Raw genomic sequence first — 27098 nt, 5'->3', positions numbered from 1 at the left:
TTGGAGACCAGAACTGCACACAGTACTCCAGGTGTGGTCTCACCAGGGCCCTGTACACCTGCAGAAGAACCTCTTTGCTTCTGTACTCGATCCCTCTTGTTATGAAGGCCAGCATGCTATTAGCCTTCTTCACTACCTGCTGTACCTGCATGCTTACCTTCATTGAGTGGTGTACAAGAACCCCCAGATCTCTCGGTACTGTCCCTTGACCGAAATTGATTCCATTTAGGAAGTAATCTGCCTTCCTGTTCTTGCCACCAAAGTGGATAAGCATCCATTTATCCACATTAAAGTGCATCTGCCATGCATCTGACCACTCACCTAACTTGTCCAGGTCACCCGGTAATCTCCTAACATCCTCATCACATTTCACCCTGCCACCCAGCTCAGTATCATCAGTAAATTTGCTAATGTTATTGCTAATAGCATCTTCTATATCATGAACATATGTTGTAAAAAGCTGCGGTCCCAGTACTGATCCCTGCGGTACCCCACTGGTCACTGCCTGCCATTCCGAAATGGAGGCGTGGAGGAGTGTGGAAGGATGAGAGAATGCAGGCTGCAGCCCTATGAAGCAGGGGGAGGTCTTGCAGTTGGCCTGTGTGGGGATGTGGGAGACGACAGGAGCCTGGTGGGCAAGGGCTAGCTGGAGGGAGGGAGGGAGGGAAGCACGCACGGAGGAGGAAGAGCAAAGAGAAAAGAGAGAAAAAAAAAACAAAGGGGATCAAGAGAAAGAGCAGCAAAGAAAATGTGGCTGGCCAGCACGCCTTGAAGTGGGGAGAAAAGGCAGGGGGTAGTGCCTACGGCCATACTAGTCTGAAAACGCCTGATCTCGTCTGATCTCGAAAGCTAAGCAGACTCAGGCCTGGTTAGTACTTGGATGGGAGACCGCCTGGGAATACCAGGTGCAGTAGGCTTTTTCCGCCAGCAGGGGCTGCTCAAGTCACCCCTCTGCACTCGTGTTGGGCCACGCACGCAATGCAGCGACAGGTTATTTTTGCTGCCGCTGTGCCTGGCATCAGTCTCCTGCAGGCAGGAGACAGGGAGGGGAGGAGAGCGGAGCGCTGCCAAAATCAGCAAGAAAGACGGAAAGAAAGGGATTGGGGCTGCACGCTGTCTGCGGCTGGCAGTCAGGAAAGGAGGACAATAGACAATAGGTGCAGGAGTTGGCCATTCTGCCCTTGGAGCCTGCACCACCATTCAATATGATCATGGCTGATCATCCTTAATCAGTATCCTGTTCCTGCCTTATCTCCATAAGCCTTGATTCCACTATCCTTGAGAGCTCTGTCCAACTCTTTCTTCAATGAATCCAGAGACTGGGCCTCCACTGCCCTCTGGGGCAGAGCATTCCACACAGCCACCACTCTCTGGGTGAAGACGTTTCTCCTCATCTCTGTCCTAAACGGTCTACCCTGTATTTTTAAGCTGTGTCCTCTGTTTCGGCACTCACGTTTCCTGCCGCCAGAATGTCCAATCCTTTGATAATCTTATATGTCTCAACCAGATCCCCTCTCAGTCTTCTAAACTCAAGGGTACACAAGCCCAGTCGCTCCAGTCTTTCAGTGTAAGGTAATCCCGCCATTCCAGGAATTGACCTCGTCAACCTACGCTGCACTCCCTCAATAGCCAGAATGTGTCTCCTCAAATTTGGAGACCAGAACTGCACACAGTACTCCAGGTGTGGTCTCACCAGGGCCCTGTACACCTGCAGAAGAACCTCTTTGCTTCTGTACTCGATCCCTCTTGTTATGAAGGCCAGCATGCTATTAGCCTTCTTCACTACCTGCTGTACCTGCATGCTAACCTTCATTGAGTGGTGTACAAGAACCCCCAGATCTCTCGGTACTGTCCCTTGACCGAAATTGATTCCATTTAGGTAGTAATCTGCCTTCCTGTTCTTGCCACCAAAGTGGATAAGCATCCATTTATCCACATTAAAGTGCATCTGCCATGCATCTGACCACTCACCTAACTTGTCCAGGTCACCCGGTAATCTCCTAACATCCTCATCACATTTCACCCTGCCACCCAGCTCAGTATCATCAGCAAATTTGCTAATGTTATTGCTAATAGCATCTTCTATATCATGAACATATATTGTAAAAAGCTGCGGTCCCAGTACTGATCCCTGCGGTACCCCACTGGTCACTGCCTGCCATTCCGAAATGGAGGCGTGGAGGAGTGTGGAAGGATGAGAGAATGCAGGCTGCAGCCCTATGAAGCAGGGGGAGGTCTTGCAGTTGGCCTGTGTGGGGATGTGGGAGACGACAGGAGCCTGGTGGGCAAGGGCTAGCTGGAGGGAGGGAGGGAGGGAAGCACGCACGGAGGAGGAAGAGCAAAGAGAAAAGAGAGAAAAAAAAAACAAAGGGGATCAAGAGAAAGAGCAGCAAAGAAAATGTGGCTGGCCAGCACGCCTTGAAGTGGGGAGAAAAGGCAGGGGCCAGCGCCTACGGCCATACTAGTCTGAAAGCGCCCGATCTCGTCTGATCTCGGAAGCTAAGCGGACTCAGCCCTGGTTAGTACTTGGATGGGAGACCGCCTGGGAATACCAGGTGCAGTAGGCTTTTAACGCCAGCAGGGGCTGCTCAAGTCACCCCTCTGCACTCGTGTTGGGCCACGCACGCAATGCAGCGACAGGTTATTTTTGCTGCCGCTGTGCCTGGCATCAGTCTCCTGCAGGCAGGAGACAGGGAGGGGAGGAGAGCGGAGCGCTGCCAAAATCAGCAAGAAAGACGGAAAGAAAGGGATTGGGGCTGCACGCTGTCTGCGGCTGGCAGTCAGGAAAGGAGGACAATAGACAATAGGTGCAGGAGTTGGCCATTCTGCCCTTGGAGCCTGCACCACCATTCAATATGATCATGGCTGATCATCCTTAATCAGTATCCTGTTCCTGCCTTATCTCCATAAGCCTTGATTCCACTATCCTTGAGAGCTCTGTCCAACTCTTTCTTCAATGAATCCAGAGACTGGGCCTCCACTGCCCTCTGGGGCAGAGCATTCCACACAGCCACCACTCTCTGGGTGAAGACGTTTCTCCTCATCTCTGTCCTAAACGGTCTACCCCGTATTTTTAAGCTGTGTCCTCTGTTTCGGCACTCACGTTTCCTGCCGCCAGAGTGTCCAATCCTTTGATAATCCTATATGTCTCAACCAGATCCCCTCTCAGTCTTCTAAACTCAAGGGTACACAAGCCCAGTCGCTCCAGTCTTTCAGTGTCAGGTAATCCCGCCATTCCAGGAATTGACCTCGTCAACCTACGCTGCACTCCCTCAATAGCCAGAATGTCTCTCCTCAAATTTGGAGACCAGATCTGCACACAGTACTCCAGGTGTGGTCTCACCAGGGCCCTGTACACCTGCAGAAGAACCTCTTTGCTTCTGTACTCGATCCCTCTTGTTATGAAGGCCAGCATGCTATTAGCCTTCTTCACTACCTGCTGTACCTGCATGCTGACCTTCATTGAGTGGTGTACAAGAACCCCCAGATCTCTCGGTACTGTCCCTTGACCGAAATTGATTCCATTTAGGTAGTAATCTGCCTTCCTGTTCTTGCCACCAAAGTGGATAAGCATCCATTTATCCACATTAAAGTGCATCTGCCATGCATCTGACCACTCACCTAACTTGTCCAGGTCACCCGGTAATCTCCTAACATCCTCATCACATTTCACCCTGCCACCCAGCTCAGTATCATCAGCAAATTTGCTAATGTTATTGCTAATAGCATCTTCTATATCATGAACATATATTGTAAAAAGCTGCGGTCCCAGTACTGATCCCTGCGGTACCCCACTGGTCACTGCCTGCCATTCCGAAATGGAGGCGTGGAGGAGTGTGGAAGGATGAGAGAATGCAGGCTGCAGCCCTATGAAGCAGGGGGAGGTCTTGCAGTTGGCCTGTGTGGGGATGTGGGAGACGACAGGAGCCTGGTGGGCAAGGGCTAGCTGGAGGGAGGGAGGGAGGGAAGCACGCACGGAGGAGGAAGAGCAAAGAGAAAAGAGAGAAAAAAAAAACAAAGGGGATCAAGAGAAAGAGCAGCAAAGAAAATGTGGCTGGCCAGCACGCCTTGAAGTGGGGAGAAAAGGCAGGGGCCAGCGCCTACGGCCATACTAGTCTGAAAACGCCCGATCTCGTCTGATCTCGGAAGCTAAGCAGACTCAGGCCTGGTTAGTACTTGGATGGGAGACCGCCTGGGAATACCAGGTGCAGTAGGCTTTTTCCGCCAGCAGGGGCTGCTCAAGTCACCCCTCTGCACTCGTGTTGGGCCACGCACGCAATGCAGCGACAGGTTATTTTTGCTGCCGCTGTGCCTGGCATCAGTCTCCTGCAGGCAGGAGACAGGGAGGGGAGGAGAGCGGAGCGCTGCCAAAATCAGCAAGAAAGACGGAAAGAAAGGGATTGGGGCTGCACGCTGTCTGCGGCTGGCAGTCAGGAAAGGAGGACAATAGACAATAGGTGCAGGAGTTGGCCATTCTGCCCTTGGAGCCTGCACCACCATTCAATATGATCATGGCTGATCATCCTTAATCAGTATCCTGTTCCTGCCTTATCTCCATAAGCCTTGATTCCACTATCCTTGAGAGCTCTGTCCAACTCTTTCTTCAATGAATCCAGAGACTGGGCCTCCACTGCCCTCTGGGGCAGAGCATTCCACACAGCCACCACTCTCTGGGTGAAGACGTTTCTCCTCATCTCTGTCCTAAACGGTCTACCCCGTATTTTTAAGCTGTGTCCTCTGTTTCGGCACTCACGTTTCCTGCCGCCAGAGTGTCCAATCCTTTGATAATCTTATATGTCTCAACCAGATCCCCTCTCAGTCTTCTAAACTCAAGGGTACACAAGCCCAGTCGCTCCAGTCTTTCAGTGTAAGGTAATCACGCCATTCCAGGAATTGACCTCGTCAACCTACGCTGCACTCCCTCAATAGCCAGAATGTGTCTCCTCAAATTTGGAGACCAGAACTGCACACAGTACTCCAGGTGTGGTCTCACCAGGGCCCTGTACACCTGCAGAAGAACCTCTTTGCTTCTGTACTCGATCCCTCTTGTTATGAAGGCCAGCATGCTATTAGCCTTCTTCACTACCTGCTGTACCTGCATGCTGACCTTCATTGAGTGGTGTACAAGAACCCCCAGATCTCTCGGTACTGTCCCTTGACCGAAATTGATTCCATTTAGGTAGTAATCTGCCTTCCTGTTCTTGCCACCAAAGTGGATAAGCATCCATTTATCCACATTAAAGTGCATCTGCCATGCATCTGACCACTCACCTAACTTGTCCAGGTCACCCGGTAATCTCCTAACATCCTCATCACATTTCACCCTGCCACCCAGCTCAGTATCATCAGCAAATTTGCTAATGTTATTGCTAATAGCATCTTCTATATCATGAACATATATTGTAAAAAGCTGCGGTCCCAGTACTGATCCCTGCGGTACCCCACTGGTCACTGCCTGCCATTCCGAAATGGAGGCGTGGAGGAGTGTGGAAGGATGAGAGAATGCAGGCTGCAGCCCTATGAAGCAGGGGGAGGTCTTGCAGTTGGCCTGTGTGGGGATGTGGGAGACGACAGGAGCCTGGTGGGCAAGGGCTAGCTGGAGGGAGGGAGGGAGGGAGGGAAGCACGCACGGAGGAGGAAGAGCAAAGAGAAAAGAGAGAAAAAAAAAACAAAGGGGATCAAGAGAAAGAGCAGCAAAGAAAATGTGGCTGGCCAGCACGCCTTGAAGTGGGGAGAAAAGGCAGGGGGTAGCGCCTACGGCCATACTAGTCTGAAAACGCCTGATCTCGTCTGATCTCGGAAGCTAAGCAGACTCAGGCCTGGTTAGTACTTGGATGGGAGACCGCCTGGGAATACCAGGTGCAGTAGGCTTTTTCCGCCAGCAGGGGCTGCTCAAGTCACCCCTCTGCACTCGTGTTGGGCGACGCACGCAATGCAGCGACAGGTTATTTTTGCTGCCGCTGTGCCTGGCATCAGTCTCCTGCAGGCAGGAGACAGGGAGGGGAGGAGAGCGGAGCGCTGCCAAAATCAGCAAGAAAGACGGAAAGAAAGGGATTGGGGCTGCACGCTGTCTGCGGCTGGCAGTCAGGAAAGGAGGACAATAGACAATAGGTGCAGGAGTTGGCCATTCTGCCCTTGGAGCCTGCACCACCATTCAATATGATCATGGCTGATCATCCTTAATCAGTATCCTGTTCCTGCCTTATCTCCATAAGCCTTGATTCCACTATCCTTGAGAGCTCTGTCCAACTCTTTCTTCAATGAATCCAGAGACTGGGCCTCCACTGCCCTCTGGGGCAGAGCATTCCACACAGCCACCACTCTCTGGGTGAAGACGTTTCTCCTCATCTCTGTCCTAAACGGTCTACCCCGTATTTTTAAGCTGTGTCCTCTGTTTCGGCACTCACGTTTCCTGCCGCCAGAGTGTCCAATCCTTTGATAATCTTATATGTCTCAACCAGATCCCCTCTCAGTCTTCTAAACTCAAGGGTACACAAGCCCAGTCGCTCCAGTCTTTCAGTGTAAGGTAATCCCGCCATTCCAGGAATTGACCTCGTCAACCTAGGCTGCACTCCCTCAATAGCCAGAATGTCTCTCCTCAAATTTGGAGACCAGAACTGCACACAGTACTCCAGGTGTGGTCTCACCAGGGCCCTGTACACCTGCAGAAGAACCTCTTTGCTTCTGTACTCGATCCCTCTTGTTATGAAGGACAGCATGCTATTAGCCTTCTTCACTACCTGCTGTACCTGCATGCTGACCTTCATTGAGTGGTGTACAAGAACCCCCAGATCTCTCGGTACTGTCCCTTGACCGAAATTGATTCCATTTAGGTAGTAATCTGCCTTCCTGTTCTTGCCACCAAAGTGGATAAGCATCCATTTATCCACATTAAAGTGCATCTGCCATGCATCTGACCACTCACCTAACTTGTCCAGGTCACCCGGTAATCTCCTAACATCCTCATCACATTTCACCCTGCCACCCAGCTCAGTATCATCAGTAAATTTGCTAATGTTATTGCTAATAGCATCTTCTATATCATGAACATATATTGTTAAAAGCTGCGGTCCCAGTACTGATCCCTGCGGTACCCCACTGGTCACTGCCTGCCATTCCGAAATGGAGGCGTGGAGGAGTGTGGAAGGATGAGAGAATGCAGGCTGCAGCCCTATGAAGCAGGGGGAGGTCTTGCAGTTGGCCTGTGTGGGGATGTGGGAGACGACAGGAGCCTGGTGGGCAAGGGCTAGCTGGAGGGAGGGAGGGAGGGAAGCACGCACGGAGGAGGAAGAGCAAAGAGAAAAGAGAGAAAAAAAAAACAAAGGGGATCAAGAGAAAGAGCAGCAAAGAAAATGTGGCTGGCCAGCACGCCTTGAAGTGGGGAGAAAAGGCAGGGGCCGACACCTATGGCCATACTAGTCTGAAAACGCCCGATCTCGTCTGATCTCGGAAGCTAAGCAGACTCAGGCCTGGTTAGTACTTGGATGGGAGACCGCCTGGGAATACCAGGTGCAGTAGGCTTTTTCCGCCAGCAGGGGCTGCTCAATTAACCCCTCTGCACTTGTGTTGGGTCACGCACGCAATGCAGCGACAGGTTATTTTTGCTGCCGCTGTGCCTGGCATCAGTCTCCTGCAGGCAGGAGACAGGGAGGGGAGGAGAGCGGAGCGCTGCCAAAATCAGCAAGAAAGACGGAAAGAAAGGGATTGGGGCTGCACGCTGTCTGCGGCTGGCAGTCAGGAAAGGAGGACAATAGACAATAGGTGCAGGAGTTGGCCATTCTGCCCTTGGAGCCTGCACCACCATTCAATATGATCATGGCTGATCATCCTTAATCAGTATCCTGTTCCTGCCTTATCTCCATAAGCCTTGATTCCACTATCCTTGAGAGCTCTGTCCAACTCTTTCTTCAATGAATCCAGAGACTGGGCCTCCACTGCCCTCTGGGGCAGAGCATTCCACACAGCCACCACTCTCTGGGTGAAGACGTTTCTCCTCATCTCTGTCCTAAACGGTCTACCCTGTATTTTTAAGCTGTGTCCTCTGTTTCGGCACTCACGTTTCCTGCCGCCAGAATGTCCAATCCTTTGATAATCTTATATGTCTCAACCAGATCCCCTCTCAGTCTTCTAAACTCAAGGGTACACAAGCCCAGTCGCTCCAGTCTTTCAGTGTAAGGTAATCCCGCCATTCCAGGAATTGACCTCGTCAACCTACGCTGCACTCCCTCAATAGCCAGAATGTCTCTCCTCAAATTTGGAGACCAGAACTGCACACAGTACTCCAGGTGTGGTCTCACCAGGGCCCTGTACACCTGCAGAAGAACCTCTTTGCTTCTGTACTCGATCCCTCTTGTTATGAAGGCCAGCATGCTATTAGCCTTCTTCACTACCTGCTGTACCTGCATGCTAACCTTCATTGAGTGGTGTACAAGAACCCCCAGATCTCTCGGTACTGTCCCTTGACCGAAATTGATTCCATTTAGGTAGTAATCTGCCTTCCTGTTCTTGCCACCAAAGTGGATAAGCATCCATTTATCCACATTAAAGTGCATCTGCCATGCATCTGACCACTCACCTAACTTGTCCAGGTCACCCGGTAATCTCCTAACATCCTCATCACATTTCACCCTGCCACCCAGCTCAGTATCATCAGTAAATTTGCTAATGTTATTGCTAATAGCATCTTCTATATCATGAACATATATTGTAAAAAGCTGCGGTCCCAGTACTGATCCCTGCGGTACCCCACTGGTCACTGCCTGCCATTCCGAAATGGAGGCGTGGAGGAGTGTGGAAGGATGAGAGAATGCAGGCTGCAGCCCTATGAAGCAGGGGGAGGTCTTGCAGTTGGCCTGTGTGGGGATGTGGGAGACGACAGGAGCCTGGTGGGCAAGGGCTAGCTGGAGGGAGGGAGGGAGGGAAGCACGCACGGAGGAGGAAGAGCAAAGAGAAAAGAGAGAAAAAAAAAACAAAGGGGATCAAGAGAAAGAGCAGCAAAGAAAATGTGGCTGGCCAGCACGCCTTGAAGTGGGGAGAAAAGGCAGGGGTCAGCGCCTGCGGCCATACTAGTCTGAAAACGCCTGATCTCGGAAGCTAAGCAGACTCAGGCCTGGTTAGTACTTGGATGGGAGACCGCCTGGGAATACCAGGTGCAGTAGGCTTTTTCCGCCAGCAGGGGCTGCTCAAGTCACCCCTCTGCACTCGTGTTGGGCCACGCACGCAATGCAGCGACAGGTTGTTTTTGCTGCCGCTGTGCCTGGCATCAGTCTCCTGCAGGCAGGAGACAGGGAGGGGAGGAGAGCGGAGCGCTGCCAAAATCAGCAAGAAAGACGGAAAGAAAGGGATTGGGGCTGCACGCTGTCTGCGGCTGGCAGTCAGGAAAGGAGGACAATAGACAATAGGTGCAGGAGTTGGCCATTCTGCCCTTGGAGCCTGCACCACCATTCAATATGATCATGGCTGATCATCCTTAATCAGTATCCTGTTCCTGCTTTATCTCCATAAGCCTTGATTCCACTATCCTTGAGAGCTCTGTCCAACTCTTTCTTCAATGAATCCAGAGACTGGGCCTCCACTGCCCTCTGGGGCAGAGCATTCCACACAGCCACCACTCTCTGGGTGAAGACGTTTCTCCTCATCTCTGTCCTAAACGGTCTACCCCGTATTTTTAAGCTGTGTCCTCGGTTTCGGCACTCACGTTTCCTGCCGCCAGAGTGTCCAATCCTTTGATAATCTTATATGTCTCAACCAGATCCCCTCTCAGTCTTCTAAACTCAAGGGTACACAAGCCCAGTCGCTCCAGTCTTTCAGTGTAAGGTAATCCCGCCATTCCAGGAATTGATCTCGTCAACCTACGCTGCACTCCCTCAATAGCCAGAATGTCTCTCCTCAAATTTGGAGACCAGAACTGCACACAGTACTCCAGGTGTGGTCTCACCAGGGCCCTGTACACCTGCAGAAGAACCTCTTTGCTTCTGTACTCGATCCCTCTTGTTATGAAGGCCAGCATGCTATTAGCCTTCTTCACTACCTGCTGTACCTGCATGCTTACCTTCATTGAGTGGTGTACAAGAACCCCCAGATCTCTCGGTACTGTCCCTTGACCGAAATTGATTCCATTTAGGTAGTAATCTGCCTTCCTGTTCTTGCCACCAAAGTGGATAAGCATCCATTTATCCACATTAAAGTGCATCTGCCATGCATCTGACCACTCACCTAACTTGTCCAGGTCACCCGGTAATCTCCTAACATCCTCATCACATTTCACCCTGCCACCCAGCTCAGTATCATCAGCAAATTTGCTAATGTTATTGCTAATAGCATCTTCTATATCATGAACATATATTGTAAAAAGCTGCGGTCCCAGTACTGATCCCTGCGGTACCCCACTGGTCACTGCCTGCCATTCCGAAATGGAGGCGTGGAGGAGTGTGGAAGGATGAGAGAATGCAGGCTGCAGCCCTATGAAGCAGGGGGAGGTCTTGCAGTTGGCCTGTGTGGGGATGTGGGAGACGACAGGAGCCTGGTGGGCAAGGGCTAGCTGGAGGGAGGGAGGGAGGGAGGGAAGCACGCACGGAGGAGGAAGAGCAAAGAGAAAAGAGAGAAAAAAAACAAAGGGGATCAAGAGAAAGAGCAGCAAAGAAAATGTGGCTGGCCAGCACGCCTTGAAGTGGGGAGAAAAGGCAGGGGCCAGCGCCTACGGCCATACTAGTCTGAAAGCGCCCGATTTCGTCTGATCTCGGAAGCTAAGCAGACTCGGGCCTGGTTAGTACTTGGATGGGAGACCGCCTGGGAATACCAGGTGCAGTAGGCTTTTAACGCCAGCAGGGGCTTTTCAAGTCACCCCTCTGCACTCGTGTTGGGCCACGCACGCAATGCAGCGACAGGTTATTTTTGCTGCCGCTGTGCCTGGCATCAGTCTCCTGCAGGCAGGAGACAGGGAGGGGAGGAGAGCGGAGCGCTGCCAAAATCAGCAAGAAAGACGGAAAGAAAGGGATTGGGGCTGCACGCTGTCTGCGGCTGGCAGTCAGGAAAGGAGGACAATAGACAATAGGTGCAGGAGTTGGCCATTCTGCCCTTGGAGCCTGCACCACCATTCAATATGATCATGGCTGATCATCCTTAATCAGTATCCTGTTCCTGCCTTATCTCCATAAGCCTTGATTCCACTATCCTTGAGAGCTCTGTCCAACTCTTTCTTCAATGAATCCAGAGACTGGGCCTCCACTGCCCTCTGGGGCAGAGCATTCCACACAGCCACCACTCTCTGGGTGAAGACGTTTCTCCTCATCTCTGTCCTAAACGGTCTACCCCGTATTTTTAAGCTGTGTCCTCTGTTTCGGCACTCACGTTTCCTGCCGCCAGAGTGTCCAATCCTTTGATAATCCTATATGTCTGAACCAGATCCCCTCTCAGTTTTCTAAACTCAAGGGTACACAAGCCCAGTCGCTCCAGTCTTTCAGTGTAAGGTAATCCCGCCATTCCAGGAATTGATCTCGTCAACCTACGCTGCACTCCCTCAATAGCCAGAATGTCTCTCCTCAAATTTGGAGACCAGAACTGCACACAGTACTCCAGGTGTGGTCTCACCAGGGCCCTGTACACCTGCAGAAGAACCTCTTTGCTTCTGTACTCGATCCCTCTTGTTATGAAGGCCAGCATGCTATTAGCCTTCTTCACTACCTGCTGTACCTGCATGCTTACCTTCATTGAGTGGTGTACAAGAACCCCCAGATCTCTCGGTACTGTCCCTTGACCGAAATTGATTCCATTTAGGTAGTAATCTGCCTTCCTGTTCTTGCCACCAAAGTGGATAAGCATCCATTTATCCACATTAAAGTGCATCTGCCATGCATCTGACCACTCACCTAACTTGTCCAGGTCACCCGGTAATCTCCTAACATCCTCATCACATTTCACCCTGCCACCCAGCTCAGTATCATCAGCAAATTTGCTAATGTTATTGCTAATAGCATCTTCTATATCATGAACATATATTGTAAAAAGCTGCGGTCCCAGTACTGATCCCTGCGGTACCCCACTGGTCACTGCCTGCCATTCCGAAATGGAGGCGTGGAGGAGTGTGGAAGGATGAGAGAATGCAGGCTGCAGCCCTATGAAGCAGGGGGAGGTCTTGCAGTTGGCCTGTGTGGGGATGTGGGAGACGACAGGAGCCTGGTGGGCAAGGGCTAGCTGGAGGGAGGGAGGGAGGGAGGGAAGCACGCACGGAGGAGGAAGAGCAAAGAGAAAAGAGAGAAAAAAAAAACAAAGGGGATCAAGAGAAAGAGCAGCAAAGAAAATGTGGCTGGCCAGCACGCCTTGAAGTGGGGAGAAAACGCAGAGGCCAGCGCCTACGGCCATACTAGTCTGAAAGCGCCCGATCTCGTCTGATCTCGGAAGCTAAGCGGACTCAGCCCTGGTTAGTACTTGGATGGGAGACCGCCTGGGAATACCAGGTGCAGTAGGCTTTTAACGCCAGCAGGGGCTGCTCAAGTCACCCCTCTGCACTCGTGTTGGGCCACGCACGCAATGCAGCGACAGGTTATTTTTGCTGCCGCTGTGCCTGGCATCAGTCTCCTGCAGGCAGGAGACAGGGAGGGGAGGAGAGCGGAGCGCTGCCAAAATCAGCAAGAAAGACGGAAAGAAAGGGATTGGGGCTGCACGCTGTCTGCGGCTGGCAGTCAGGAAAGGAGGACAATAGACAATAGGTGCAGGAGTTGGCCATTCTGCCCTTGGAGCCTGCACCACCATTCAATATGATCATGGCTGATCATCCTTAATCAGTATCCTGTTCCTGCCTTATCTCCATAAGCCTTGATTCCACTATCCTTGAGAGCTCTGTCCAACTCTTTCTTCAATGAATCCAGAGACTGGGCCTCCACTGCCCTCTGGGGCAGAGCATTCCACACAGCCACCACTCTCTGGGTGAAGACGTTTCTCCTCATCTCTGTCCTAAACGGTCTACCCCGTATTTTTAAGCTGTGTCCTCTGTTTCGGCACTCACGTTTCCTGCCGCCAGAGTGTCCAATCCTTTGATAATCCTATATGTCTGAACCAGATCCCCTCTCAGTTTTCTAAACTCAAGGGTACACAAGCCCAGTCGCTCCAGTCTTTCAGTGTAAGGTAATCCCGCCATTCCAGGAATTGATCTCGTCAACCTACGCTGCACTCCCTCAATAGCCAGAATGTCTCTCCTCAAATTTGGAGACCAGAACTGCACACAGTACTCCAGGTGTGGTCTCACCAGGGCCCTGTACACCTGCAGAAGAACCTCTTTGCTTCTGTACTCGATCCCTCTTGTTATGAAGGCCAGCATGCTATTAGCCTTCTTCACTACCTGCTGTACCTGCATGCTTACCTTCATTGAGTGGTGTACAAGAACCCCCAGATCTCTCGGTACTGTCCCTTGACCGAAATTGATTCCATTTAGGTAGTAATCTGCCTTCCTGTTCTTGCCACCAAAGTGGATAAGCATCCATTTATCCACATTAAAGTGCATCTGCCATGCATCTGACCACTCACCTAACTTGTCCAGGTCACCCGGTAATCTCCTAACATCCTCATCACATTTCACCCTGCCACCCAGCTCAGTATCATCAGCAAATTTGCTAATGTTATTGCTAATAGCATCTTCTATATCATGAACATATATTGTAAAAAGCTGCGGTCCCAGTACTGATCCCTGCGGTACCCCACTGGTCACTGCCTGCCATTCCGAAATGGAGGCGTGGAGGAGTGTGGAAGGATGAGAGAATGCAGGCTGCAGCCCTATGAAGCAGGGGGAGGTCTTGCAGTTGGCCTGTGTGGGGATGTGGGAGACGACAGGAGCCTGGTGGGCAAGGGCTAGCTGGAGGGAGGGAGGGAGGGAAGCACGCACGGAGGAGGAAGAGCAAAGAGAAAAGAGAGAAAAAAAAAACAAAGGGGATCAAGAGAAAGAGCAGCAAAGAAAATGTGGCTGGCCAGCACGCCTTGAAGTGGGGAGAAAAGGCAGGGGCCAGCGCCTACGGCCATACTAGTCTGAAAGCGCCCGATCTCGTCTGATCTCGGAAGCTAAGCGGACTCAGCCCTGGTTAGTACTTGGATGGGAGACCGCCTGGGAATACCAGGTGCAGTAGGCTTTTAACGCCAGCAGGGGCTGCTCAAGTCACCCCTCTGCACTCGTGTTGGGCCACGCACGCAATGCAGCGACAGGTTATTTTTGCTGCCGCTGTGCCTGGCATCAGTCTCCTGCAGGCAGGAGACAGGGAGGGGAGGAGAGCGGAGCGCTGCCAAAATCAGCAAGAAAGACGGAAAGAAAGGGATTGGGGCTGCACGCTGTCTGCGGCTGGCAGTCAGGAAAGGAGGACAATAGACAATAGGTGCAGGAGTTGGCCATTCTGCCCTTGGAGCCTGCACCACCATTCAATATGATCATGGCTGATCATCCTTAATCAGTATCCTGTTCCTGCCTTATCTCCATAAGCCTTGATTCCACTATCCTTGAGAGCTCTGTCCAACTCTTTCTTCAATGAATCCAGAGACTGGGCCTCCACTGCCCTCTGGGGCAGAGCATTCCACACAGCCACCACTCTCTGGGTGAAGACGTTTCTCCTCATCTCTGTCCTAAACGGTCTACCCCGTATTTTTAAGCTGTGTCCTCTGTTTCGGCACTCACGTTTCCTGCCGCCAGAGTGTCCAATCCTTTGATAATCCTATATGTCTCAACCAGATCCCCTCTCAGTCTTCTAAACTCAAGGGTACACAAGCCCAGTCGCTCCAGTCTTTCAGTGTCAGGTAATCCCGCCATTCCAGGAATTGACCTCGTCAACCTACGCTGCACTCCCTCAATAGCCAGAATGTCTCTCCTCAAATTTGGAGACCAGATCTGCACACAGTACTCCAGGTGTGGTCTCACCAGGGCCCTGTACACCTGCAGAAGAACCTCTTTGCTTCTGTACTTGATCCCTCTTGTTATGAAGGCCAGCATGCTATTAGCCTTCTTCACTACCTGCTGTACCTGCATGCTGACCTTCATTGAGTGGTGTACAAGAACCCCCAGATCTCTCGGTACTGTCCCTTGACCGAAATTGATTCCATTTAGGTAGTAATCTGCCTTCCTGTTCTTGCCACCAAAGTGGATAAGCATCCATTTATCCACATTAAAGTGCATCTGCCATGCATCTGACCACTCACCTAACTTGTCCAGGTCACCCGGTAATCTCCTAACATCCTCATCACATTTCACCCTGCCACCCAGCTCAGTATCATCAGCAAATTTGCTAATGTTATTGCTAATAGCATCTTCTATATCATGAACATATATTGTAAAAAGCTGCGGTCCCAGTACTGATCCCTGCGGTACCCCACTGGTCACTGCCTGCCATTCCGAAATGGAGGCGTGGAGGAGTGTGGAAGGATGAGAGAATGCAGGCTGCAGCCCTATGAAGCAGGGGGAGGTCTTGCAGTTGGCCTGTGTGGGGATGTGGGAGACGACAGGAGCCTGGTGGGCAAGGGCTAGCTGGAGGGAGGGAGGGAGGGAAGCACGCACGGAGGAGGAAGAGCAAAGAGAAAAGAGAGAAAAAAAAAACAAAGGGGATCAAGAGAAAGAGCAGCAAAGAAAATGTGGCTGGCCAGCACGCCTTGAAGTGGGGAGAAAAGGCAGGGGCCAGCGCCTACGGCCATACTAGTCTGAAAACGCCCGATCTCGTCTGATCTCGGAAGCTAAGCAGACTCAGGCCTGGTTAGTACTTGGATGGGAGACCGCCTGGGAATACCAGGTGCAGTAGGCTTTTTCCGCCAGCAGGGGCTGCTCAAGTCACCCCTCTGCACTCGTGTTGGGCCACGCACGCAATGCAGCGACAGGTTATTTTTGCTGCCGCTGTGCCTGGCATCAGTCTCCTGCAGGCAGGAGACAGGGAGGGGAGGAGAGCGGAGCGCTGCCAAAATCAGCAAGAAAGACGGAAAGAAAGGGATTGGGGCTGCACGCTGTCTGCGGCTGGCAGTCAGGAAAGGAGGACAATAGACAATAGGTGCAGGAGTTGGCCATTCTGCCCTTGGAGCCTGCACCACCATTCAATATGATCATGGCTGATCATCCTTAATCAGTATCCTGTTCCTGCCTTATCTCCATAAGCCTTGATTCCACTATCCTTGAGAGCTCTGTCCAACTCTTTCTTCAATGAATCCAGAGACTGGGCCTCCACTGCCCTCTGGGGCAGAGCATTCCACACAGCCACCACTCTCTGGGTGAAGACGTTTCTCCTCATCTCTGTCCTAAACGGTCTACCCCGTATTTTTAAGCTGTGTCCTCTGTTTCGGCACTCACGTTTCCTGCCGCCAGAGTGTCCAATCCTTTGATAATCTTATATGTCTCAACCAGATCCCCTCTCAGTCTTCTAAACTCAAGGGTACACAAGCCCAGTCGCTCCAGTCTTTCAGTGTAAGGTAATCCCGCCATTCCAGGAATTGACCTCGTCAACCTACGCTGCACTCCCTCAATAGCCAGAATGTGTCTCCTCAAATTTGGAGACCAGAACTGCACACAGTACTCCAGGTGTGGTCTCACCAGGGCCCTGTACACCTGCAGAAGAACCTCTTTGCTTCTGTACTCGATCCCTCTTGTTATGAAGGCCAGCATGCTATTAGCCTTCTTCACTACCTGCTGTACCTGCATGCTGACCTTCATTGAGTGGTGTACAAGAACCCCCAGATCTCTCGGTACTGTCCCTTGACCGAAATTGATTCCATTTAGGTAGTAATCTGCCTTCCTGTTCTTGCCACCAAAGTGGATAAGCATCCATTTATCCACATTAAAGTGCATCTGCCATGCATCTGACCACTCACCTAACTTGTCCAGGTCACCCGGTAATCTCCTAACATCCTCATCACATTTCACCCTGCCACCCAGCTCAGTATCATCAGCAAATTTGCTAATGTTATTGCTAATAGCATCTTCTATATCATGAACATATATTGTAAAAAGCTGCGGTCCCAGTACTGATCCCTGCGGTACCCCACTGGTCACTGCCTGCCATTCCGAAATGGAGGCGTGGAGGAGTGTGGAAGGATGAGAGAATGCAGGCTGCAGCCCTATGAAGCAGGGGGAGGTCTTGCAGTTGGCCTGTGTGGGGATGTGGGAGACGACAGGAGCCTGGTGGGCAAGGGCTAGCTGGAGGGAGGGAGGGAGGGAAGCACGCACGGAGGAGGAAGAGCAAAGAGAAAAGTGAGAAAAAAAAAACAAAGGGGATCAAGAGAAAGAGCAGCAAAGAAAATGTGGCTGGCCAGCACGCCTTGAAGTGGGGAGAAAAGGCAGGGGCCAGCGCCTACGGCCATACTAGTCTGAAAACGCCCGATCTCGTCTGATCTCGGAAGCTAAGCAGACTCAGGCCTGGTTAGTATTTGGATGGGAGACCGCCTGGGAATACCAGGTGCAGTAGGCTTTTTCCGCCAGCAGGGGCTGCTCAAGTCACCCCTCTGCACTCGTGTTGGGCCACGCACGCAATGCAGCGACAGGTTATTTTTGCTGCCGCTGTGCCTGGCATCAGTCTCCTGCAGGCAGGAGACAGGGAGGGGAGGAGAGCGGAGCGCTGCCAAAATCAGCAAGAAAGACGGAAAGAAAGGGATTGGGGCTGCACGCTGTCTGCGGCTGGCAGTCAGGAAAGGAGGACAATAGACAATAGGTGCAGGAGTTGGCCATTCTGCCCTTGGAGCCTGCACCACCATTCAATATGATCATGGCTGATCATCCTTAATCAGTATCCTGTTCCTGCCTTATCTCCATAAGCCTTGATTCCACTATCCTTGAGAGCTCTGTCCAACTCTTTCTTCAATGAATCCAGAGACTGGGCCTCCACTGCCCTCTGGGGCAGAGCATTCCACACAGCCACCACTCTCTGGGTGAAGACGTTTCTCCTCATCTCTGTCCTAAACGGTCTACCCCGTATTTTTAAGCTGTGTCCTCTGTTTCGGCACTCACGTTTCCTGCCGCCAGAGTGTCCAATCCTTTGATAATCTTATATGTCTCAACCAGATCCCCTCTCAGTCTTCTAAACTCAAGGGTACACAAGCCCAGTCGCTCCAGTCTTTCAGTGTAAGGTAATCCCGCCATTCCAGGAATTGACCTCGTCAACCTACGCTGCACTCCCTCAATAGCCAGAATGTCTCTCCTCAAATTTGGAGACCAGAACTGCACACAGTACTCCAGGTGTGGTCTCACCAGGGCCCTGTACACCTGCAGAAGAACCTCTTTGCTTCTGTACTCGATCCCTCTTGTTATGAAGGCCAGCATGCTATTAGCCTTCTTCACTACCTGCTGTACCTGCATGCTTACCTTCATTGAGTGGTGTACAAGAACCCCCAGATCTCTCGGTACTGTCCCTTGACCGAAATTGATTCCATTTAGGTAGTAATCTGCCTTCCTGTTCTTGCTACCAAAGTGGATAAGCATCCATTTATCCACATTAAAGTGCATCTGCCATGCATCTGACCACTCACCTAACTTGTCCAGGTCACCCGGTAATCTCCTAACATCCTCATCACATTTCACCCTGCCACCCAGCTCAGTATCATCAGCAAATTTGCTAATGTTATTGCTAATAGCATCTTCTATATCATGAACATATATTGTAAAAAGCTGCGGTCCCAGTACTGATCCCTGCGGTACCCCACTGGTCACTGCCTGCCATTCCGAAATGGAGGCGTGGAGGAGTGTGGAAGGATGAGAGAATGCAGGCTGCAGCCCTATGAAGCAGGGGGAGGTCTTGCAGTTGGCCTGTGTGGGGATGTGGGAGACGACAGGAGCCTGGTGGGCAAGGGCTAGCTGGAGGGAGGGAGGGAGGGAAGCACGCATGGAGGAGGAAGAGCAAAGAGAAAAGAGAGAAAAAAAAAACAAAGGGGATCAAGAGAAAGAGCAGCAAAGAAAATGTGGCTGGCCAGCACGCCTTGAAGTGGGGAGAAAAGGCATGGGCCAGCGCCTATGGCCATGCTAGTCTGAAAACGCCCGATCTCGTCTGATCTCGGAAGCTAAGCAGACTCAGGCCTGGTTAGTACTTGGATGGGAGACCGCCTGGGAATACCAGGTGCAGTAGGCTTTTTCCGCCAGCAGGGGCTGCTCAAGTAACCCCTCTGCACTCGTGTTGGGTCACGCACGCAATGCAGCGACAGGTTATTTTTGCTGCCGCTGTGCCTGGCATCAGTCTCCTGCAGGCAGGAGACAGGGAGGGGAGGAGAGCGGAGCGCTGCCAAAATCAGCAAGAAAGACGGAAAGAAAGGGATTGGGGCTGCACGCTGTCTGCGGCTGGCAGTCAGGAAAGGAGGACAATAGACAATAGGTGCAGGAGTTGGCCATTCTGCCCTTGGAGCCTGCACCACCATTCAATATGATCATGGCTGATCATCCTTAATCAGTATCCTGTTCCTGCCTTATCTCCATAAGCCTTGATTCCACTATCCTTGAGAGCTCTGTCCAACTCTTTCTTCAATGAATCCAGAGACTGGGCCTCCACTGCCCTCTGGGGCAGAGCATTCCACACAGCCACCACTCTCTGGGTGAAGACGTTTCTCCTCATCTCTGTCCTAAACGGTCTACCCCGTATTTTTAAGCTGTGTCCTCTGTTTCGGCACTCACGTTTCCTGCCGCCAGAGTGTCCAATCCTTTGATAATCTTATATGTCTCAACCAGATCCCCTCTCAGTCTTCTAAACTCAAGGGTACACAAGCCCAGTCGCTCCAGTCTTTCAGTGTAAGGTAATCCCGCCATTCCAGGAATTGACCTCGTCAACCTACGCTGCACTCCCTCAATAGCCAGAATGTGTCTCCTCAAATTTGGAGACCAGAACTGCACACAGTACTCCAGGTGTGGTCTCACCAGGGCCCTGTACACCTGCAGAAGAACCTCTTTGCTTCTGTACTCGATCCCTCTTGTTATGAAGGCCAGCATGCTATTAGCCTTCTTCACTACCTGCTGTACCTGCATGCTGACCTTCATTGAGTGGTGTACAAGAACCCCCAGATCTCTCGGTACTGTCCCTTGACCGAAATTGATTCCATTTAGGTAGTAATCTGCCTTCCTGTTCTTGCCACCAAAGTGGATAAGCATCCATTTATCCACATTAAAGTGCATCTGCCATGCATCTGACCACTCACCTAACTTGTCCAGGTCACCCGGTAATCTCCTAACATCCTCATCACATTTCACCCTGCCACCCAGCTCAGTATCATCAGCAAATTTGCTAATGTTATTGCTAATAGCATCTTCTATATCATGAACATATATTGTAAAAAGCTGCGGTCCCAGTACTGATCCCTGCGGTACCCCACTGGTCACTGCCTGCCATTCCGAAATGGAGGCGTGGAGGAGTGTGGAAGGATGAGAGAATGCAGGCTGCAGCCCTATGAAGCAGGGGGAGGTCTTGCAGTTGGCCTGTGTGGGGATGTGGGAGACGACAGGAGCCTGGTGGGCAAGGGCTAGCTGGAGGGAGGGAGGGAGGGAAGCACGCACGGAGGAGGAAGAGCAAAGAGAAAAGTGAGAAAAAAAAAACAAAGGGGATCAAGAGAAAGAGCAGCAAAGAAAATGTGGCTGGCCAGCACGCCTTGAAGTGGGGAGAAAAGGCAGGGGCCAGCGCCTACGGCCATACTAGTCTGAAAACGCCCGATCTCGTCTGATCTCGGAAGTTAAGCAGACTCAGGCCTGGTTAGTATTTGGATGGGAGACCGCCTGGGAATACCAGGTGCAGTAGGCTTTTTCCGCCAGCAGGGGCTGCTCAAGTCACCCCTCTGCACTCGTGTTGGGCCACGCACGCAATGCAGCGACAGGTTATTTTTGCTGCCGCTGTGCCTGGCATCAGTCTCCTGCAGGCAGGAGACAGGGAGGGGAGGAGAGCGGAGCGCTGCCAAAATCAGCAAGAAAGACGGAAAGAAAGGGATTGGGGCTGCACGCTGTCTGCGGCTGGCAGTCAGGAAAGGAGGACAATAGACAATAGGTGCAGGAGTTGGCCATTCTGCCCTTGGAGCCTGCACCACCATTCAATATGATCATGGCTGATCATCCTTAATCAGTATCCTGTTCCTGCCTTATCTCCATAAGCCTTGATTCCACTATCCTTGAGAGCTCTGTCCAACTCTTTCTTCAATGAATCCAGAGACTGGGCCTCCACTGCCCTCTGGGGCAGAGCATTCCACACAGCCACCACTCTCTGGGTGAAGACGTTTCTCCTCATCTCTGTCCTAAACGGTCTACCCCGTATTTTTAAGCTGTGTCCTCTGTTTCGGCACTCACGTTTCCTGCCGCCAGAGTGTCCAATCCTTTGATAATCTTATATGTCTCAACCAGATCCCCTCTCAGTCTTCTAAACTCAAGGGTACACAAGCCCAGTCGCTCCAGTCTTTCAGTGTAAGGTAATCCCGCCATTCCAGGAATTGACCTCGTCAACCTACGCTGCACTCCCTCAATAGCCAGAATGTCTCTCCTCAAATTTGGAGACCAGAACTGCACACAGTACTCCAGGTGTGGTCTCACCAGGGCCCTGTACACCTGCAGAAGAACCTCTTTGCTTCTGTACTCGATCCCTCTTGTTATGAAGGCCAGCATGCTATTAGCCTTCTTCACTACCTGCTGTACCTGCATGCTTACCTTCATTGAGTGGTGTACAAGAACCCCCAGATCTCTCGGTACTGTCCCTTGACCGAAATTGATTCCATTTAGGTAGTAATCTGCCTTCCTGTTCTTGCTACCAAAGTGGATAAGCATCCATTTATCCACATTAAAGTGCATCTGCCATGCATCTGACCACTCACCTAACTTGTCCAGGTCACCCGGTAATCTCCTAACATCCTCATCACATTTCACCCTGCCACCCAGCTCAGTATCATCAGCAAATTTGCTAATGTTATTGCTAATAGCATCTTCTATATCATGAACATATATTGTAAAAAGCTGCGGTCCCAGTACTGATCCCTGCGGTACCCCACTGGTCACTGCCTGCCATTCCGAAATGGAGGCGTGGAGGAGTGTGGAAGGATGAGAGAATGCAGGCTGCAGCCCTATGAAGCAGGGGGAGGTCTTGCAGTTGGCCTGTGTGGGGATGTGGGAGACGACAGGAGCCTGGTGGGCAAGGGCTAGCTGGAGGGAGGGAGGGAGGGAAGCACGCATGGAGGAGGAAGAGCAAAGAGAAAAGAGAGAAAAAAAAAACAAAGGGGATCAAGAGAAAGAGCAGCAAAGAAAATGTGGCTGGCCAGCACGCCTTGAAGTGGGGAGAAAAGGCATGGGCCAGCGCCTATGGCCATGCTAGTCTGAAAACGCCCGATCTCGTCTGATCTCGGAAGCTAAGCAGACTCAGGCCTGGTTAGTACTTGGATGGGAGACCGCCTGGGAATACCAGGTGCAGTAGGCTTTTTCCGCCAGCAGGGGCTGCTCAAGTAACCCCTCTGCACTCGTGTTGGGCCACGCACGCAATGCAGCGACAGGTTATTTTTGCTGCCGCTGTGCCTGGCATCAGTCTCCTGCAGGCAGGAGACAGGGAGGGGAGGAGAGCGGAGCGCTGCCAAAATCAGCAAGAAAGACGGAAAGAAAGGGATTGGGGCTGCACGCTGTCTGCGGCTGGCAGTCAGGAAAGGAGGACAATAGACAATAGGTGCAGGAGTTGGCCATTCTGCCCTTGGAGCCTGCACCACCATTCAATATGATCATGGCTGATCATCCTTAATCAGTATCCTGTTCCTGCCTTATCTCCATAAGCCTTGATTCCACTATCCTTGAGAGCTCTGTCCAACTCTTTCTTCAATGAATCCAGAGACTGGGCCTCCACTGCCCTCTGGGGCAGAGCATTCCACACAGCCACCACTCTCTGGGTGAAGACGTTTCTCCTCATCTCTGTCCTAAACGGTCTACCCTGTATTTTTAAGCTGTGTCCTCTGTTTCGGCACTCACGTTTCCTGCCGCCAGAATGACAATCCTTTGATAATCTTATATGTCTCAACCAGATCCCCTCTCAGTCTTCTAAACTCAAGGGTACACAAGCCCAGTCGCTCCAGTCTTTCAGTGTAAGGTAATCCCGCCATTCCAGGAATTGACCTCGTCAACCTACGCTGCACTCCCTCAATAGCCAGAATGTGTCTCCTCAAATTTGGAGACCAGAACTGCACACAGTACTCCAGGTGTGGTCTCACCAGGGCCCTGTACACCTGCAGAAGAACCTCTTTGCTTCTGTACTCGATCCCTCTTGTTATGAAGGCCAGCATGCTATTAGCCTTCTTCACTACCTGCTGTACCTGCATGCTAACCTTCATTGAGTGGTGTACAAGAACCCCCAGATCTCTCGGTACTGTCCCTTGACCGAAATTGATTCCATTTAGGTAGTAATCTGCCTTCCTGTTCTTGCCACCAAAGTGGATAAGCATCCATTTATCCACATTAAAGTGCATCTGCCATGCATCTGACCACTCACCTAACTTGTCCAGGTCACCCGGTAATCTCCTAACATCCTCATCACATTTCACCCTGCCACCCAGCTCAGTATCATCAGCAAATTTGCTAATGTTATTGCTAATAGCATCTTCTATATCATGAACATATATTGTAAAAAGCTGCGGTCCCAGTACTGATCCCTGCGGTACCCCACTGGTCACTGCCTGCCATTCCGAAATGGAGGCGTGGAGGAGTGTGGAAGGATGAGAGAATGCAGGCTGCAGCCCTATGAAGCAGGGGGAGGTCTTGCAGTTGGCCTGTGTGGGGATGTGGGAGACGACAGGAGCCTGGTGGGCAAGGGCTAGCTGGAGGGAGGGAGGGAGGGAAGCACGCACGGAGGAGGAAGAGCAAAGAGAAAAGAGAGAAAAAAAAAACAAAGGGGATCAAGAGAAAGAGCAGCAAAGAAAATGTGGCTGGCCAGCACGCCTTGAAGTGGGGAGAAAAGGCAGGGGCTAGCGCCTACGGCCATACTAGTCTGAAAATGCCCGATCTCGTCTGATCTTGGAAGCTAAGCAGACTCAGGCCTGGTTAGTACTTGGATGGGAGACCGCCTGGGAATACCAGGTGCAGTAGGCTTTTTCCGCCAGCAGGGGCTGCTCAAGTCACCCCTCTGCACTCGTGTTGGGCCACGCACGCAATGCAGCGACAGGTTATTTTTGCTGCCGCTGTGCCTGGCATCAGTCTCCTGCAGGCAGGAGACAGGGAGGGGAGGAGAGCGGAGCGCTGCCAAAATCAGCAAGAAAGACGGAAAGAAAGGGATTGGGGCTGCACGCTGTCTGCGGCTGGCAGTCAGGAAAGGAGGACAATAGACAATAGGTGCAGGAGTTGGCCATTCTGCCCTTGGAGCCTGCACCACCATTCAATATGATCATGGCTGATCATCCTTAATCAGTATCCTGTTCCTGCCTTATCTCCATAAGCCTTGATTCCACTATCCTTGAGAGCTCTGTCCAACTCTTTCTTCAATGAATCCAGAGACTGGGCCTCCACTGCCCTCTGGGGCAGAGCATTCCACACAGCCACCACTCTCTGGGTGAAGACGTTTCTCCTCATCTCTGTCCTAAACGGTCTACCCCGTATTTTTAAGCTGTGTCCTCTGTTTCGGCACTCACGTTTCCTGCCGCCAGAGTGTCCAATCCTTTGATAATCTTATATGTCTCAACCAGATCCCCTCTCAGTCTTCTAAACTCAAGGGTACACAAGCCCAGTCGCTCCAGTCTTTCAGTGTAAGGTAATCCCGCCATTCCAGGAATTGACCTCGTCAACCTACGCTGCACTCCCTCAATAGCCAGAATGTGTCTCCTCAAATTTGGAGACCAGAACTGCACACAGTACTCCAGGTGTGGTCTCACCAGGGCCCTGTACACCTGCAGAAGAACCTCTTTGCTTCTGTACTCGATCCCTCTTGTTATGAAGGCCAGCATGCTATTAGCCTTCTTCACTACCTGCTGTACCTGCATGCTGACCTTCATTGAGTGGTGTACAAGAACCCCCAGATCTCTCGGTACTGTCCCTTGACCGAAATTGATTCCATTTAGGTAGTAATCTGCCTTCCTGTTCTTGCCACCAAAGTGGATAAGCATCCATTTATCCACATTAAAGTGCATCTGCCATGCATCTGACCACTCACCTAACTTGTCCAGGTCACCCGGTAATCTCCTAACATCCTCATCACATTTCACCCTGCCACCCAGCTCAGTATCATCAGCAAATTTGCTAATGTTATTGCTAATAGCATCTTCTATATCATGAACATATATTGTAAAAAGCTGCGGTCCCAGTACTGATCCCTGCGGTACCCCACTGGTCACTGCCTGCCATTCCGAAATGGAGGCGTGGAGGAGTGTGGAAGGATGAGAGAATGCAGGCTGCAGCCCTATGAAGCAGGGGGAGGTCTTGCAGTTGGCCTGTGTGGGGATGTGGGAGACGACAGGAGCCTGGTGGGCAAGGGCTAGCTGGAGGGAGGGAGGGAGGGAAGCACGCACGGAGGAGGAAGAGCAAAGAGAAAAGTGAGAAAAAAAAAACAAAGGGGATCAAGAGAAAGAGCAGCAAAGAAAATGTGGCTGGCCAGCACGCCTTGAAGTGGGGAGAAAAGGCAGGGGCCAGCGCCTACGGCCATACTAGTCTGAAAACGCCCGATCTCGTCTGATCTCGGAAGCTAAGCAGACTCAGGCCTGGTTAGTATTTGGATGGGAGACCGCCTGGGAATACCAGGTGCAGTAGGCTTTTTCCGCCAGCAGGGGCTGCTCAAGTCACCCCTCTGCACTCGTGTTGGGCCACGCACGCAATGCAGCGACAGGTTATTTTTGCTGCCGCTGTGCCTGGCATCAGTCTCCTGCAGGCAGGAGACAGGGAGGGGAGGAGAGCGGAGCGCTGCCAAAATCAGCAAGAAAGACGGAAAGAAAGGGATTGGGGCTGCACGCTGTCTGCGGCTGGCAGTCAGGAAAGGAGGACAATAGACAATAGGTGCAGGAGTTGGCCATTCTGCCCTTGGAGCCTGCACCACCATTCAATATGATCATGGCTGATCATCCTTAATCAGTATCCTGTTCCTGCCTTATCTCCATAAGCCTTGATTCCACTATCCTTGAGAGCTCTGTCCAACTCTTTCTTCAATGAATCCAGAGACTGGGCCTCCACTGCCCTCTGGGGCAGAGCATTCCACACAGCCACCACTCTCTGGGTGAAGACGTTTCTCCTCATCTCTGTCCTAAACGGTCTACCCCGTATTTTTAAGCTGTGTCCTCTGTTTCGGCACTCACGTTTCCTGCCGCCAGAGTGTCCAATCCTTTGATAATCCTATATGTCTCAACCAGATCCCCTCTCAGTCTTCTAAACTCAAGGGTACACAAGCCCAGTCGCTCCAGTCTTTCAGTGTAAGGTAATCCCGCCATTCCAGGAATTGACCTCGTCAACCTACGCTGCACTCCCTCAATAGCCAGAATGTCTCTCCTCAAATTTGGAGACCAGATCTGCACACAGTACTCCAGGTGTGGTCTCACCAGGGCCCTGTACACCTGCAGAAGAACCTCTTTGCTTCTGTACTCGATCCCTCTTGTTATGAAGGCCAGCATGCTATTAGCCTTCTTCACTACCTGCTGTACCTGCATGCTGACCTTCATTGAGTGGTGTACAAGAACCCCCAGATCTCTCGGTACTGTCCCTTGACCGAAATTGATTCCATTTAGGTAGTAATCTGCCTTCCTGTTCTTGCCACCAAAGTGGATAAGCATCCATTTATCCACATTAAAGTGCATCTGCCATGCATCTGACCACTCACCTAACTTGTCCAGGTCACCCGGTAATCTCCTAACATCCTCATCACATTTCACCCTGCCACCCAGCTCAGTATCATCAGCAAATTTGCTAATGTTATTGCTAATAGCATCTTCTATATCATGAACATATATTGTAAAAAGCTGCGGTCCCAGTACTGATCCCTGCGGTACCCCACTGGTCACTGCCTGCCATTCCGAAATGGAGGCGTGGAGGAGTGTGGAAGGATGAGAGAATGCAGGCTGCAGCCCTATGAAGCAGGGGGAGGTCTTGCAGTTGGCCTGTGTGGGGATGTGGGAGACGACAGGAGCCTGGTGGGCAAGGGCTAGCTGGAGGGAGGGAGGGAGGGAGGGAAGCACGCACGGAGGAGGAAGAGCAAAGA

The 27098-nt window shown here is 51.6% G+C and overlaps 15 non-coding genes and 1 pseudogene across 15 annotated transcripts; all 16 read left to right on the top strand.

The window, feature by feature from the left end:
- The first annotated feature begins 798 nt into the window (after positions 1-798).
- Positions 799-917, top strand: LOC140469316 (5S ribosomal RNA). The gene has a single exon (XR_011956061.1). It is a non-coding gene; the product is annotated as a 5S ribosomal RNA (ribosomal RNA).
- A 1531-nt stretch (positions 918-2448) lies between these two features.
- LOC140469173 (5S ribosomal RNA) lies at positions 2449-2567 on the top strand. The gene has a single exon (XR_011956005.1). It is a non-coding gene; the product is annotated as a 5S ribosomal RNA (ribosomal RNA).
- A 1531-nt stretch (positions 2568-4098) lies between these two features.
- Positions 4099-4217, top strand: LOC140474531 (5S ribosomal RNA). Its single transcript, XR_011959192.1, has one exon. It is a non-coding gene; the product is annotated as a 5S ribosomal RNA (ribosomal RNA).
- Positions 4218-5752: 1535 nt separating this feature from the next.
- LOC140467265 (5S ribosomal RNA) lies at positions 5753-5871 on the top strand. Its single transcript, XR_011955374.1, has one exon. It is a non-coding gene; the product is annotated as a 5S ribosomal RNA (ribosomal RNA).
- Positions 5872-7402: 1531 nt separating this feature from the next.
- On the top strand, positions 7403-7521 carry LOC140468907 (5S ribosomal RNA). Its single transcript, XR_011955880.1, has one exon. It is a non-coding gene; the product is annotated as a 5S ribosomal RNA (ribosomal RNA).
- A 1531-nt stretch (positions 7522-9052) lies between these two features.
- Positions 9053-9161, top strand: LOC140471959 (5S ribosomal RNA; annotated as a pseudogene).
- A 1533-nt stretch (positions 9162-10694) lies between these two features.
- On the top strand, positions 10695-10813 carry LOC140468155 (5S ribosomal RNA). The gene has a single exon (XR_011955604.1). It is a non-coding gene; the product is annotated as a 5S ribosomal RNA (ribosomal RNA).
- Positions 10814-12348: 1535 nt separating this feature from the next.
- Positions 12349-12467, top strand: LOC140469167 (5S ribosomal RNA). The gene has a single exon (XR_011955999.1). It is a non-coding gene; the product is annotated as a 5S ribosomal RNA (ribosomal RNA).
- A 1531-nt stretch (positions 12468-13998) lies between these two features.
- Positions 13999-14117, top strand: LOC140469159 (5S ribosomal RNA). The gene has a single exon (XR_011955995.1). It is a non-coding gene; the product is annotated as a 5S ribosomal RNA (ribosomal RNA).
- A 1531-nt stretch (positions 14118-15648) lies between these two features.
- LOC140474514 (5S ribosomal RNA) lies at positions 15649-15767 on the top strand. Its single transcript, XR_011959181.1, has one exon. It is a non-coding gene; the product is annotated as a 5S ribosomal RNA (ribosomal RNA).
- Positions 15768-17298: 1531 nt separating this feature from the next.
- LOC140468076 (5S ribosomal RNA) lies at positions 17299-17417 on the top strand. Its single transcript, XR_011955588.1, has one exon. It is a non-coding gene; the product is annotated as a 5S ribosomal RNA (ribosomal RNA).
- Positions 17418-18948: 1531 nt separating this feature from the next.
- LOC140468631 (5S ribosomal RNA) lies at positions 18949-19067 on the top strand. Its single transcript, XR_011955759.1, has one exon. It is a non-coding gene; the product is annotated as a 5S ribosomal RNA (ribosomal RNA).
- A 1531-nt stretch (positions 19068-20598) lies between these two features.
- Positions 20599-20717, top strand: LOC140475796 (5S ribosomal RNA). Its single transcript, XR_011960283.1, has one exon. It is a non-coding gene; the product is annotated as a 5S ribosomal RNA (ribosomal RNA).
- A 1531-nt stretch (positions 20718-22248) lies between these two features.
- LOC140468628 (5S ribosomal RNA) lies at positions 22249-22367 on the top strand. The gene has a single exon (XR_011955741.1). It is a non-coding gene; the product is annotated as a 5S ribosomal RNA (ribosomal RNA).
- A 1530-nt stretch (positions 22368-23897) lies between these two features.
- On the top strand, positions 23898-24016 carry LOC140469277 (5S ribosomal RNA). The gene has a single exon (XR_011956049.1). It is a non-coding gene; the product is annotated as a 5S ribosomal RNA (ribosomal RNA).
- Positions 24017-25547: 1531 nt separating this feature from the next.
- On the top strand, positions 25548-25666 carry LOC140468063 (5S ribosomal RNA). Its single transcript, XR_011955586.1, has one exon. It is a non-coding gene; the product is annotated as a 5S ribosomal RNA (ribosomal RNA).
- The last annotated feature ends 1432 nt before the right edge of the window (positions 25667-27098 follow it).

The sequence above is a fragment of the Chiloscyllium punctatum genome, chromosome 3 (genome assembly GCF_047496795.1).
Source record: "Chiloscyllium punctatum isolate Juve2018m chromosome 3, sChiPun1.3, whole genome shotgun sequence".
Lineage (NCBI taxonomy): Eukaryota > Metazoa > Chordata > Chondrichthyes > Orectolobiformes > Hemiscylliidae > Chiloscyllium > Chiloscyllium punctatum.
This window is presented reverse-complemented; position numbering and strand designations above follow the sequence as displayed.